Source organism: Callospermophilus lateralis, chromosome 11, assembly GCF_048772815.1.
Source record: "Callospermophilus lateralis isolate mCalLat2 chromosome 11, mCalLat2.hap1, whole genome shotgun sequence".
NCBI classification, from domain to species: Eukaryota; Metazoa; Chordata; class Mammalia; order Rodentia; family Sciuridae; genus Callospermophilus; species Callospermophilus lateralis.
Window position 1 is genome coordinate 119,135,923 of NC_135315.1, and position 12,380 is coordinate 119,148,302.

At 33.3% G+C, this 12,380-nt stretch overlaps 1 pseudogene; it reads left to right on the forward strand.

Annotated features, from left to right (window-relative positions):
- Positions 1 to 5,871: 5,871 nt before the first annotated feature.
- On the forward strand, positions 5,872 to 8,774 carry LOC143410782 (uncharacterized; annotated as a pseudogene).
- The last annotated feature ends 3,606 nt before the right edge of the window (positions 8,775 to 12,380 follow it).

Sequence of the window (12,380 nt, forward strand, 5' to 3'; positions counted from 1 at the left end):
TCAGGCTGAAAACACTCTTTTGCAGAGCCTTTTCAAGCAGGGCACTGCCATAGCAGCTTTAGATTGCACATGTATTTAATTACTTGACTAATTCCTAGGGAAAATTGCAGGGCATTCTAAGGCAGGGAAACAAAGAATTGTCACCCCTACAAATTATTCCACAATGACTGTGAGGATATGCATTACCTGGCATTTATTTGCATTTGGAGGCTCCCTAGAAAATCTGCTCATTTCCAAATATCTCTAGGCAAACCATTGTAAGATATTAATATTACAGGAGAGTTTCTTTAATATAATTTAAATATTTATTCATTCAAATTTTTCTCATCAGAACTTTAGATGAATGCTTATATTGAATATTTTGTAAGGTTTTTTTTACCATGTAATGAATAGCAGTATTTCACAATACCTGCTCCTAGTGGTTATGTACGTATATCTGATCAATGTGGTTTAAAGAATAATTTTCAGGGCTGGGGCTGTAGTTTAGTGGCAGAGGGCTTGCCTCACACATGTAGGGCACTGTGTTTTATCTTTAGCACTACATAAAAATAAATGGATGAAATAAATGCATTCTATCCATCTATAGCTACAAAAAATTAAAAGAAATATTTCTATTGTATTACAATTATTCATAATATTGTAGGTAAAATTTCTCTAATTCTTGTATCTTTTTTGACTCTCACACTTTAGGGAGCTTCAGTGTTGTTCATTATGTTTTCTCACATTAATGATACTGTTTTTGTTTTTATATCTATATGTAAAAATTGAATAGAAATTATCATGACTTTTCACTTTGGAAAACATTAGGTAAAATTAAACTGCATGTGACCCATATACCAATTTTCAATCAAGTTTTCTATGCTTTTACTTACAAGTATAAATATTACCCCTGTTTTATATATGATTGTATATTGTCTTGATTATTTACTCTGCTTTTGAGCTTAATCATGTAATGTATCCAAATTTTGTTATATATATATATATATATATATACACACACTCACATACATACGTACACATACATACATACATACAAACACACACATACACATACACATACAGCAGATTGAACACAGAGGTTCTTGTAATATTGAGCTACGTCATCACCCCCTTTTGACTTTTAGTTTGAAATAGACTCTTGCTAAGTGGCAAAATTTGGAATTGTATTTCCATGTTTCAGCCTTCCAAGTAGCTAGAATTAATGGCATATTCATCATCTCTACATATATAAATCTGTTCTTTTGTCTAGGAGTAAGACTTTAGCTTTTTAAAGGTACCATAAAGATGTTTACAATTCTTTTATCTTTTATATATTTGTCAAATATGTAATTATGGTCAAAACTGTATATCTTTGCTGAACTTATTATCTTACATATTTTAAATATACTGGTGAGTTCTGTTCATTCAAAATTTTTTGTAACTTTTTTTTTTCTAGAGAATTTGTATCACATTTTTTCTTCAAACAAGTTCTCTTTTTTCTTACTTTTTCATCCCTAATACCATTCCTTTTGGTTTTCATATTTGGCTATAGTAGATATCTCTCAGAAGTAGAATTAACTGGTATTTCTTTTTTTTGGGGGGTGTGAATTACTCTTTTACTTAACATATTCTCCTAAATGTTGATCATTGTAGATATTATATAATTTATTATCTTTGAAAAGATTTCTAACGTTTTCATTCAAAATTGCCTTCTTGTAGCCATTTGAAATGATATTTGATTGGCTTGCCATATTGATCTCTTTTGAATGTTGTTTAATGAGAATATGTCTGTAAATATATTTTGACTTGACCATCAAGTTGAGGGCTAATTGATATACTTTCAATTTTATTACTCATGGCTTTCTCATTTAACCTCATTCCATTGAATATTGTAGCTTTTATTATTTTACATCAGGAAGCATTATTAATTTTTTATGTGTAGTTATGGATGCACCAAGAATATTCTAAAGAATTGTTCAAATAACTTATTTAGTTTACACAAAAATAATATTGATTGTTTGGTGTTACATATACTTCTTAGATTTTGGGGGATGCTACTGGCACTTATTCTTTAGAACAGGTGCTTAACCACTGAGCAACATCAATAGCTCTTTTTGGGGAAGGGTACTGGGGATTGACCTCAGGGGCACTTGTCCACTGAGCTACATCTCAAGTACCATTTTTTATTTTACATAGAATCATGGTCTTCTTGATTTGCTTATCACCTTTCTGTTGATGAGGCTGGCTTTGAACTCACAATCCTGCTGTTTCAGACTCCCAAGCTGCTTGAATTACAGGTGTATATTACTGTGCCTAGCTGGTAGCTATTTTTATATTTTATTTTGTGATAGTGACTAGGTAAGTTGCTTAGGGCCTTGCTTAATTGCTGAATTTGGCTTTAAACTCATATTCATAAATTTTGAATATCACTTTCACTTTTTCCTTCCAACTTATTATTTTATGTTACAAAGCAATTTTAATATTTTAATATCTTTAACTTTTTTTTGTATTTTTAACCTGATCTCTTTGGAAAAATATTCCATACACTATAAAGAAGATTGCCTCTGTAAACCTAATTAGTTTTTAATGTTTTCTGAAGTTTTTTCATTCTCTGGGTCCTAATGCAATCATATTTTTTTATTTGCATCAACTGGGGATTGATGTATCCTTCTATTACTGTGTTGTTTTTTATGCTGTTGAATTTTTTTCTATGATTTCTTTCTAGAATTGATTTCCTGTGATTTCTTTCTATAAAAATATTATTTGAGTTATAAATGTTTCTACTATGATTGTATTCCAGTGATTAGTCATATTTATCTTTGTATGATATTCTACTTTGTATCTCATTTATATAATAATTATCACCTTTGCAATTTTGAATGTAATATTATATCATTTTGTTTTTAGTCTTTTTGTTACCTTATATCTTAAGAGAACTTTATGTAGATTTGCATCTGACATAGTTAATATATTTTTATTTTATTTTAATATATTCTTTTAATCACATTGTTTTCTGATTACTTGTTTTCAAATTAGGTTATTTCTACATAAATTACTGATGAGAAAGAACTTATTTCTCTAGATTTCAAATTTTGTTGATATTTATAAATTTATCTACTATAAAAAAACTGCCTTAATTTGTATTTTATAAATTTTATGATGATTTTTTTTTATTTTGCGTGGGTTGAATATACTCTTTATTGTGTGAGCTATTATTTTCATTGGTATTTTTCTATTCAAAATTGGTTCAACTAGATCATTATAGTCATTTTGTAAAATATTTGGAATTTCAAAGTAAAGAAAAAAAGGTGACGTGCAATGATATATAAATATAATTCCATATAACTGGAAAGCTGAGACAGTGGAATGCCAGTTTAAAATAAATTTCAGCATCTTTTTGATAAACTATCATTAAAAAAGTGTATAGATATAGATATAGATATAGAAATATAGAAATAGATATATAGAAATACAGAAATGCCTGTGGATCTAGTTTGGTGATAGAATACCCCTGTATTCTCTTATGAAATAATCCCCCCAATGACAAAAATATAAATAAACAAATAAGAGATATACATTTCCTGAATATTTGAGTCACAGGTGGAGTCTGAATATGTTGAAGTTAAGGGCTATGATTTGAAATTGTTGTAGTAATGTTAGTCAGTTTGCATTTTGTCCTCATCTGTGGTGGTATAATTTCTTATGGTAATTTTCAAAATTCTCAAAGCTTTTATCATCATGTTGTAATAAAATCTATATATTTTTTGAGTAATAATGGCCTTGAATCATACTTTTCTCTTGCTATTCCCCCCCACTTTGATAAAGTTCTATATAATTGCAGAGTTATTCACCATAGTAAGTGAAATAACTTCCTATTTTTTTTTAGGTATGACTTCTAATCAAAACCAAGAATTTTCAGGAGAGAAAGAAATAAAATATTTTTTGCAAAACTTGAAAAAGCAATGGTATGGAAAGCAGGACAGTTAATACTTGGTTTTAAACAAGAAATTTAAATTGAAAGAGAGGGAAGTTCAGAAAATTTGTCTGAATGAGTGGGAAAAAAACATGAAAATTATTTATTCATAAAATTACAAGTTAATCAGTTTATATTATTACAAACATCTAAAAAGACTGACTGCTCAACTAGTGCCATTCAGTTTTTATTTGGTTAAACTTTAAATTACATTTTTGTAAATCTAGAATATTTACTACTCAGTATTTTGTGTAAAACCACTTGCAATACACAAAATTTTAAATTGCCAAAATACGTATCAAATTATATTTACACAATGTTTACAGGGCATTATGAAGCTGTATCTTAAAAATATCTTTAGAAAAATAAAGACTAAACCTGTTTGCTCAGCTTTTAAATAGGATTAGAATAGAAATAGGCATTATAATGAAAAACTCAAAAAGTTATAAAATGCTTATTATCATTTACATTTTTAAAAGTTTTGATGATCTCTACATAAGTGCAGGTTAGAGAAAAGTGTACAGATCATTAATTTAAAGTTGCAGCATTCTAATCTGTCTTTTTTATAAAGTAATAAGAAGGAGATTTTCTACACAGTATAGACAAATTGTCTTTTAATTTAAACACATGTGTACTATTTCTACTTAAAGAAAAGAAAAACATGCAGATTAAGAAATGCTGCAACAAGCCTTACTAAGCCATTTGTGCTGAAAAGAACAATTCAGTAATTAAATGTGTTTACAGTGAAAGTTTGGTAGGTATTGCTTTTTAAATGCAATAATAATTAAGCAAAAAAAGGAGAAGAGAAGCAGTTGAATCTTTCTAAAACCCATCAAATAAGCAAAGAGCTCATCTGTCATGTATGACAACACAGAAAAGTCTCAGAAACTTTTAGCACAGTCTCCCAGAAAACCCACAGCCCAAATGGCTTGCAGGAATGCATAACACCCCAGAAGCAGACATGAGGGTCTTGTGAGAATTGTGAAAGTCTTCTGACACTTTTCTGGGATTGTGCTAAGAGGTATAAAACATGCCTGGAATAGAAGTAGTAGGGATGGTGTGGGCCAAATTAAGGACAATGAAGGGCTTAAGCTAATAATTGTATAACCCTTTGAGAAAAGTAAAGCAGCCACAGTGGTGATTTAAGACAACATTTGAATGAGGAATGGCTTACAATTAAACTTCTCCTCTGTAAGAAAAAGAAGATCTATAATGTCTTTGTAATTTCATGATTCTGTCTACCATTGCAGAAGCCCACTTTTGTAGAACCTTCTCCCTGAAACTTGATAGTTTGAGTCAAAGGTGCTTGTAAATATTTATTTATAATTTTAATTCAACTTGAAGCAGTATTTGTGTAGTTACCAATGTATTTATGGCTCATAAGTTAGCATAATTAGGGCTGGGGATGTGGCTCAAGCGGTAGCATGCTTGCCTGGCATACGTGTAGCCTGGGTTCGATCCTCAGCACCACATACAAACAAAGATGTTGTGTCCGCCGAAAAACTAAAAAAAAAATAAATATTAAAACACTCTCTCTCTCTCTCTCTCTCTCTCTCTCTCTCTCTCAAAAAAAAAAAAAAAAGTTAGCATAATTACTCCATGTCATGGGACATCAAGCATCCCACCTGAGTAATTTGTTTTTTGGATGGTGATGAGCCATCTGAAAAAAAAATAAGTATCTGAAATAATTAGTAAAGGAATATAAGACCTGGCAATAACTTATGTTAAAAGAGGTAAAACATAGATTCTCTAGACCACATAAGTTCTGAAAAACAATTGCTAGATAATTTTTCCAGTTCTTTATTTAAGGGAGTGTGCATCAAAATAGGAATAAGATTTCAACAGGAAGAATCTTTCTTGAGACAGGTTGATTGGCATTCTGACATGTCTCACCCATCTCTGTGATGCTAAGTGGCTATATGGCTCCAATGGTTGATACCATCTCCAGTACCATGCTGAATTTAGACAAAACTAGGTAGTATATAACATGTACTGGATAGTATCAACCCAGCTGGATTTCATCTGTGAGTTCAGGGATACCAGATTTTTTCCCTAAAGACTTCCATGCTTTTTCAAAAATTTAATGCACAGTATATAGATATCTTTCAGGAGCTCTATCTGACATGCACTGCTTCATCTTTCATATCAACAGGTATTTTGACCAGACTCCTAGTGAATATCCCAAAAGATCTATGCATTTTTGTGATTTGGGGTGGAAAGGGAAAAATTTTCCAAGTGTGAGAAACAGAGACTTCCTGGATCCTATACATGTCCCTAGTGAACTAAATCCTGTTGCTATTAGATTTTTCTGAGGCCCTAGGACTACTTATCTGTGCATCTAAAGGAATATATTTTTGACAAATCAAAAGTATTCTGTAACTTATTTCAGTGAGCTAGTTACATAGAAAGAATTTTAAAAACACCCTCAGTGATAGATATTTTGCTGGAAAGTTGAGCAGCCCAGCTCAGATGAAGTTTGTTTTTTGGCTTAATGAAGAATACTCTGACACATCAGGACAATGATTATGTCCCAGTGCCTGCAGGATTCCCCACAAATTAAAACTAGACAATAGTGTGTTGGAGGCAAGGTGGATCTGTAGGGATGTGGGACATTGACTAAGCTGGAGAGAGACAACAACACATATGGCAGTCACATTTGAGGACCTGTGGGTGCTTGTGAATATATTTGAACAGCATTTGTAATTATACCATTCCTCTAAAAAATAAAAAATTTGCAATGGAGTCTATTTCATGCTATAGTTAGTCACTGGAATAATTTAAAATTCACCATTGAGTAAATATCCACAAAGATTTCTTTAGATAATTTAGTTTAAAAAGAAGGAGAAGGAGAAGGAGAAGAAGAAATTTCTGAGTTTTAGTAGTCTCCCTGATAATTACTTTACAAACATGATGAAATGAACAGTTTCTCCTTGTGGCAATGCATGGAATAATAATGAATGTGGGATTAATTGTAATTTCCTAATATTGCTTTATTTAAAAGTAGAAAGAATTTTAAAAACACCCTCAGTGATACTCAAAGAGAACTATATTTATGATAAATCTTTTAGGACCTGTAGACTGTCTCTACCCTAGGTAATTCACAGCATAATAGATTTGGTGTAAAACAATATAAATTCTGTGAAAGTCATTAAAATTTTCTTCTTTTTTAAATCCTAGAAATCACCCATGTGATCGTTTAAAAGAGCTTTACAATGACAAAAGTAAAAAAGTTTTTAATCCATACCCAAAATTTATTTATCCAAGCTTTTATAATCAAGAGACAAATTACAGCTATAAGGCATGTGAAATCATTTTTAATAAAACTACAAGAATTCCTGAACTCCACAGAATTAATATTGGTGGGAAGCTCTACAAGTTAAAAAAATATGTAAAAGCATTTAAAAATAACTCAATTCTTTATCAGAGCAGTGATAAATCCTCCATAAGTAAAGAATGTGAAAAATATTTTACTCAAATTCTATGTGTTACTAAAAACAATAGTCTTTACAATGGAGATAAACCTTACAAATTGAAGAAATGTGAAAATGTCTTTAAGTGTTGCTCAAACCTCTTTAAACACTACAGTAATCATACTGGAGAGAAAATCTGGAAACGTAAAGAAAGTGTCAAAGCTTTTAGTAAAAAATTACACCTTCCTGAACAGCAGAAAATTTATACTGGCCAAAAGCCGTACAAATGTAAAGAATGTAAAAAAAAAACTTTTGATGGAAAATTATGCCTTATTCAACATCAGAAGATTCATACTGGACAAAAGCCATACAAATGTGAAGAATGTAAAAAAGCTTTTAATCAAAAATCATGCCTTATTCGACATCAGAAGATTCATACTGGAGAAAAGCCATACAAATGTAAAGAATGTAAAAAAGCTTTTAATCAAAAATCATGCCTTATTCGACACCAGAAAATTCATACTGGAGAAAAGCCATACAAATGTAAAGAATGTGAAAAGGCTTTTAATCGAAATTCACACCTGACTGAACACCAGAGACTTCATACTGGAGAAAAGCCTTACAAATGTAAAGAATGTGGCAATGCTTTTAATCGAAAATCACACCTTACTGAACACCAAAGACTTCATATTGGAGAAAAGCCATACAAATGTAAAGAATGTGGCAAAGCTTTTAATACAAAATCCTGTCTTACTCAACACCAGACAAACCATACAGGAGAAAAGCCATACAAATGTAAAGAATGCGGGAAAGCCTTTAATAAAAAATCATGCCTTACTCGACACCAGAGAATTCATATAGGAGAAAAGCCATACAAATGTAAAGAATGTGGCAAAGCTTTTAATCAAAAATCTTGCCTTACTCAACACCAGAGAATTCATACTGGAGAAAAGCCATACAAATGTAAAGAATGTGGCAAAGCTTTTAATTGAAAATCGCACCTTACTCAACACCAGAGACTTCATACTGGAGAAATGCCATAGAAATGTAAGGAATGTTGCAAAGCTTTGAATCAAAAATCATGCTTTACTCAACACCAGAGAATTGATGCTGGGGAGAAACCATACAAATATCTGTAATGTAGCAAATCTTCTAATTGAAGGTCACTCCTTAGTCAACACCAGAGGCTTCATATCAGAGAAAAGCCATAGAAATTTGGAGAATGTGGGAAAGCTTTTAATCAAATATCGTAACTTATTTGACACCAGAGAATTAATACTAGGAAAAAGTCATACAAGTTTAGAGAATATGGCAAAGCTCTTTATCAAAGATCACACATTTCTGAACACCAGAGAATTCATACTGGGGAGAAACCATACAAATGCAAAGAATATGGCAAAGCTATCTATTAGGAAAAGTATTGTTGTTCACCAAATATTCATACTGGATAAGAGCCATGTAAATGTTAAGAATGTGGCAAATTTTCAGTATGCTTCAAGTGTTAACAAGAAACAGATCATTCATACTTGCAACAATTCTCACAAATACATAGACTGTAAAAGTCATTTCCTGTAAGATGAAACCTCATTGGTCACCAGAAAGTTCATACTGGAAAGAAAAATTACCATTGCCCAGAGATAGCTCCGCAGCACTGACTCCATAAAATTCCGACCCTTGCCCTTCTGGCCATTACTCATTAGCCCATGGAAGTGGGCAGGAAGCATGATTGGATGATCTGGTTTCTTTCCTTCTGTGGACCTCTCTAGGGTCAACTGTCATTTCCTCAGTTTCTCTGTATTGATTGAATTCAAATCATCTTTTTTTTTCAAAAGCTATATTTGGACTTAGAGGCCTACTTGTACCAAACCAACTCATTAATAAAATTATCTTATGCCTGAATTCTATGATCACATCAATATTTTTTCCATAATCTCAGCTGGACACAATGGTCCTATGTCAATGTCTTATTTATTTATTTTATTTTATTTTCGGGGTATACCGAGGATTAAATTCAGGTGCACTCATCGACTAAGTCACATCCAAGCCTTATTTTGTATTTATTTAGAGACACAATTTCACTGAGTTGCTTAGGGTATCACTTTTACTACTAAGACTGAATTTGATCTTGTGGTTCTCCTGCCTCAGCCTCTTGCACTACTTGGATGCAAGGCATGCATCCCTCAACCCAGAAATGATTGTCATTTGCTTTGTAGTTAATTAAAAAATTTTACTCAGAGTTTCATGTCCATAAAAAGCATTCAAAAGATGGTTCTGTCACACTTCAGGCATCAGATTCTGGCTTTTAAAATGTCCTGCATGATACATCTTAGTTTTCTACATCAAATGCAGAGTTCAAAAGTTTGAAACCAGATGGTGGAGAAACAAAGATATTAAACAGCAAAATGCAACACATGGAGTGGTTAAATTCACACATGTAGTGGCTATAAATGCTCACACTAAATAGACATCAAGAGGCCTGTACATGACCTCTGAGAGTCCTGAGCCTCCATTCAGACTTTGAGCCCCTGAGCCTTCAAAGGGTCTGCACAAATGAGAGTGAAGCATACTACCTTTTCCCACCCTTAAACATACTATTGCATTTACTAGACACACCAGAGGAAGAACTGTGTGTCTTTGTACCAAAGTGTGGCTCTACTTGCATATATATGACATCTGTTTTAGAGAACACTGATGTTCTTTAAAACAGATGTCATATATACCTAATGAAACATAGTTGCCCTTTTTTTCTCTTAATAGAAAACCACAGCCCTGCACATTTTAAAAACAATTTTGTTACAGTTGAAAAAAAATAAGAATGGTTAAATAATTGTGTCAATGAAAAGCATTTGAACTGATGAGTCCATCCTTCCAGTAGAACTTACAAGGATACAGTTGTGTCACCCAGGAAAAGGCAGGTCTGTCCCAAGCCACACTGTGAAATCTCAGAAAGTTACATATTTCCCTGGACCCATCCTCAGTTCTTCAACTTGCTTCAACCAAGTAATGATGTTTTTAACGGTTAATAAAGTATAAGCAAATCTCTTCTACTGCAGTACTTCAGGTTATTTCAGTATTCTGGAAGACTCAAACTTCAGCTGGGCACACTGGTACACACTTTTCATCCAAGTAGCAGGGGAGTTCAAGGAAGGAGAATCACAGATCCAAAACCAGCCTCAGCATTTTCTCATGAATCTAAGCAACTTAGGAAGATCCTAACTATAAATAAAAAGATTTGGGAATGTGGCTTAGTGGTAGAGAGCACTTTGGTTTGATCCCTAGTACAAGAAAAAAAAAGACAAAGAGGCTCAGGTTTTGTGGTCATCAGAGTCAGTTTATTCAGCACATAAGTCTGAACAATTGCATTATTTAATTTTTTTAAAATTATATTAGCTACAGTTACTTAGTGATCACCATAGTACTATAAAGCACAGATACCTCCACTAACTTTTGCTGTCACAGAAATACTTCCATAAGAATCCCACAATATTAAGATGATGCCTCTGTTGATGCAGGGATTCATTTGGTAGCCTCTGTTCAATTACTCTCTCACAACAGGTGTGCACGTAACCCCTGAAAGTTTCAGTAATTCAGACTAAAAAATCATGCCTTACTCAACGCCAGAGAATTCATACTGGAGAAAACCCATACAAATGTAAAGAAGGTGGCAAAACTTTTAAGAAAAGTTTATGCCTTATTCAACATCTGAGAACTCATACTGGCAGTGGATATACCCAGTGGACACTGGGCATTCTAGAGGCATTTTTATTTTCAAGTAGGGAATAGGATTACTAATCATCATCATGATGGACAAGCCTCTTACCAAAAACAAGCCTTTGGTCTCTACCTTTTACCATGTTGAGGCTCAGGGTAGATCATACATGCTAAAAAAAAAACTGCTATTTTTCTAATTCATTTTTTCTCCCACTGCTTTAAGCACAATGATTGTCTCCCAGTAATGAGGAAGGTAGGAAAGAAACAAGAGAAGGAGCAGAAGGAGACACACAGCATATTATCAGAAGAAACCTAAAGCCTGCAGACAGGAGAATTATTAATTTGGGCCTGATTGTGTTGCTACAAACTCTCTGTCAAAGAGTTCTACCATCCTTCCCAAACCTTACCAGTCTCATGTCAGTTGTCAGTATCAAGCCAGATGCCCCTACTTGAATAACAGACAAGATCCTTTTTTAGCAGAAACCCCATTGAGTAAGCAGTCATTCCACCTCTTCTTTTCCAATAATGAATAGTGAGTCATTGAGAACTTCACCTGCATTCTTGTGCACACACACACACACACATACACACACACACACACACACACATACACACAAATTATATTTCAGGCCTTCAGATTCTGCAACACAATGCTGGATCTGGTTATTTGGGACATTATCTTGATATCTACAAGAAAAACCTTTGACTTCTGCTTCTGCACATTCCAGAATTTTCTGTGCGGTGTTTCACTTTCCCCTTCCAAGATACTATCCGAGAGAAAAAAATCTAAAGTGAGATTCAAAGCCTTGCCACTGCCATCTTCTCTGTATCTGAGTAGTCTGCCTTTGTCCCATACATCCTGAGTTTTCCCCAGGCAGGTATCACCTGGTGACAAATTGAGGATCAAAGACAGAGGAGAGACTGTTGACAGGCATCAGAATTCTCTGCTCTGCTGGCCAAGATTTAAGGCTCACTGTAAGACACTCTATTAAAACAAAGAGTTCTGCTGCTTCACAGTCACACACAAGGCTGGATAGAGTCCATTTTAAAATTTTACCATGAGCCAGGATCTCACTAAATTATTCAGGCTGACCCTGGACTTACAATCCACCAGCATCGGTCCCCTGTATCACTTGATTTACAGGCATGGACCTCACCCAGGCATGGACTATTTCACCCAGTCATGACCTTCTGGAGAGAGCCAATTTTTAGAGATAGTCAGCCATCTTCCCATGTTGTTCATGTGAAAATTAACTAATATAATTTTCATATTACCAATATCCTTCCTATTATGCTCCCAGCATCCA